The sequence below is a fragment of the Phoca vitulina genome, unplaced genomic scaffold (genome assembly GCF_004348235.1).
Source record: "Phoca vitulina isolate PV1807 unplaced genomic scaffold, GSC_HSeal_1.0 scaffold5, whole genome shotgun sequence".
Taxonomy (NCBI): domain Eukaryota; kingdom Metazoa; phylum Chordata; class Mammalia; order Carnivora; family Phocidae; genus Phoca; species Phoca vitulina.
Window position 1 is genome coordinate 77,813,347 of NW_022589708.1, and position 3,850 is coordinate 77,817,196.

Genomic DNA, 3,850 nt, shown 5'->3' on the forward strand with positions numbered 1-3,850 from the left:
ACAGTTTAACTTTTTAAAGGCATTGCATCTTCCTCTTTGGAAGGAATGAACGTGCAGTGCCTGATGCAAAGGTCTTGAGAGGAACTGCAGAAAATGTGATCAGGGACCACTTTCCTCCACACAACCCAGATGCATGAATTAACACATTTCTGAAAATGTAATGGAGTCAAATCCTTTCCATCTCTTTCAGCATTATTCTTGTTTCCTAAGCAGTATTCAGCATTTTTCCTGCTCCTTTTATCTTTCTGCCTCTCCTTATTCCTCCAGCATAAAACATGGCTGGCAAAGTCCTGGGACTTTCTTCACTTATAATTGTCCCAGTGTTGGATCACATTGCTGATTCAAAATGCACTACCTTCCACTCCAAGTTCATTCTCATGGCCAGCAAAGCTGCCCAACTTCCTAATGTGACCTCACCTCCTTGTTTACCTCTCCATTCCCATTTCTCTCCACTTTCCTTTTGGTCACTCCAGCTTAACCCATTTTAACTTTTTTTCTTGTCCATTTCCCTACTTTTATTATTATTTTTAGTTCCTTACTTTTAGAATATAGATGGGGTATAAATAATAACAATACTAATAATATTTATCACTCAGTACATGCAAAGAACTTCACATACACTATTTCATTTGAACTTGATTACACTATGAATTAGACATCATTACCTCTACTTGTTCAGGTTGAGGAAACTAAGACTTAGAGAGCTTAAGACACTTGACCAGAGTCACGCTAGGGAGCAATGGAGCAGGATTCTAATGTCCTCCAACACAAAAGCCTAGGTTCTCTCCTCCTACTTCTTCCCAGTTTAAGCTTAATTTGTAATCAGACTCCCACTGAGTTATCTGTCTATATTCTCTTCTCCGTTTCTTTCTAACTCTGCCCTTTGTTACCATTAACAAGAAAGCTAAATTTAATGGAATATCTATCTGCTTCATTTTTTATAGTTCTTATAGTTTTTTAGTGATTCAATGGATAATTACCAAGTTACTGGTTTTTAATAAGTACCTAAAAACATAGACATGGGAAGAATAGAAAAAACTATAAAAGCACAAATTATATTAAGAAGAATAAAATAGTATCAGAGGTGTGACTTAAATTTTTAGAAGCCATATTTCAAATGTGCTGAAGGATGAGTGAAAAAGAATAGGCATCTGATTCCTATTATCTATCAGCTAACATAAACTTCCTACTTTTATTAAAGAATTGCTTTTCCAGTTAGATCAGAATCTCTTTACAATGGGAGAAAGCATCTAGAAAATGTTTATTTTTGTACAGCCTATATTCATTTATATCCATGCATGTCTAGATATTGTTGATTATATGCCAGATGTTGCATATAGAAAAGTGGAGGTTCCTGCTGATGCTATATTCCACTAAAGAATGTGTCCCTTTTCTCCTTAGATATGAGTGCTTGATCACATGAATCCAATCAAGAATTGAACTGGGTTGGGGCTGGGTTGCAGTTTTAGGAAGACTCTGTAGACCTTTGATTCACACTGTTCCTTGGGCATAGCCCTCCCCTGGTTCTGATGGAGAGCCCGGTAGGTGTCAATTTCCTCAACTCTGGAAGATTTCAGATGTTTTCAAACCAGCTCTCCAGGTTCATCACGCCACAAAGCGTCAAAGTCTGGCAAAAGTCTTAAGGCCAAGAGGAAACAGTCATGTGCTTGAAGCAGGCCCTATTCGCCAAAGGCTTCTTGTTTTTTTAAGAACAGAAGCCCATGGGAGGTTTCATTTGCCCTTTAGAAACTTTCAGCCCCATTCCCCCAGCATCCTATGAATCCCAAGAACTCAGCAAATATTTTGTGGAGAAAACCAGCTCTGAGTGTGAAACCCCTCAAGTTTCCAATTTGTCACACTAGGCCCCATGTTGTTTAGAGCTTTGCTGGTCTCTCTTCCCTTCACAAGGACCATCAGCCTGAGCCATGTCTGATCCTCACCCTGTACCCCAAATCAACAAAGGCCACTAGGGCCAAGTCTTCAACTCACCTGAGGAACAATTCTTCCCTCTCTGTAATTTTAGTTCATCTAGTACTCATTTCTTCCATGACTCCCTGGTGCCTTCCAAAATCTCATTTCTGTAATTTCTTCAGTTCTTCCTAGTTGCTGCAGTAGAACTGGCCTGCCTCAACCAACTACATTCTATCCAAAAGTAGAAGGTTCACATTTTATTCTTGAAGATGAGAAGGTGATTATTATGAGGATTCTACTTTATATGTCATGGTGTTCGGTACTTTGCGAAGGTCTTAAACATCCACTATCTCAACTGGTTCAAGACGCTTACCAAGTCTGTGGCCTAGGTAAACTAGGCTACCTGACTTGGCAGGAAATCTCTGAAGCCATACCACCTGAGCACAACTGCCCTGGGAAAGGGGAGGAGGGCTCTTCTCAGTTCTTCTGAGACCTAGCTGTCTGCAGTCTCTCCAAATTCAGGACATAAAAATAAATGGGAGATTTTGACGAGGCTAAAGAGCATAGTCTTCAACAACTGACTTACAGTCGTTAGTCTTCATTTACAAGAATGCTTGAATGCAGACAGATTCAGGGTGGGATTTAAAATTATTAGTGAATCACCTTAAATCTTCATAAATGTGGGTTTACAGCATTTATGAAACAATCAGCTCAGACAGCATTGTCCACTGGGTTACTGATTAGAGAAAATACAAAATCAAAAATAGCATTCCAAAAGCTTCTAAAGATATATATAGCAGTAAAATTGTACCCTATATGAACCTCCTGGCACATAAATTTCATGAATTATGCTGGTATGTAAACTTACCTCTAGATAACCATGCTTGCTTCTCAATATTGTAGACCTGGGAGGATATGTTTATCCTTAGTATCTCTCTAGATAGGTTTACCAAGCTGACCTTTCAAAGAAATGGAATGTGCAACGTCTTTAAGTACCTTCTAGATAGCTTTTGCAATCCAACAAAGTCCCTTTCACTATAGCAGAGTAGCTGCTATTCCACTGAGCTGGTCTTTGGCATGGTGGCCAGCAAATACTTATCTGGTATTCTCTGAAGGAGATCCAGAAAGTCCCTATGATCAGAAATTCTCCCCTAGCATTACTGCAATTTTTTTTTTAGAAATCAGAGTGGGGAGGAGAGCAAGTCTTATTCATAAATTGGCCAGACCCAGAAGACACATAGTTAATATCAACTTGTGTATTTTCCGCAAGAGTAATTAAATAGCATGGTTCAAAGAAAAGTAAAAAATATAGCCACGTTCAGCATACAACATCACTATAGATAGTTAATGCTAGGGAGGCGTTCTTATTTGCAATATACAAGAGCTGCTTGAGGGAGGGCAAAGGAAGTGAAATCATGTTTTCATGCTATAATTTGATTATGTGAAACTAATTTTAATTGATTAGTCATATTTGTGCTTGTTTACTTTAATGTGGCATTATTTACTTCAGTGTGTTGAACACACAGTAAAACAACAAAAGTTTCTTAGTATTTCTAAGTATACCCAATATGGAAAGAATGCCATATTTTGAGTTACTCCTTCACATGGAAAGGAGATTCAAAGGACTGTGCTCATTCTTAATCTTTGAACATTTCTTTAATCGTAGCTGAATTTTACTTATTTTTATTTATTTATTCATTTTACTTTACATCCTTCCAATTGAGTTGAAAGATGACATACCACTTTTCTCTGTCAATTTTCAGCATGTATCTGATTGTGTGGATTTCAATGGGACAGTTACCAGCGACTAACCCAAAGCCTAAAACTATAGTTTTCCATAGTTAACTTTTCCTGGGTAAAACTTATTGGAACATGAACTAAATTTGAAAACATAAGTTGAAATGAAACATGAATAGTCATGCCCCTAAAAGAAAAAAAG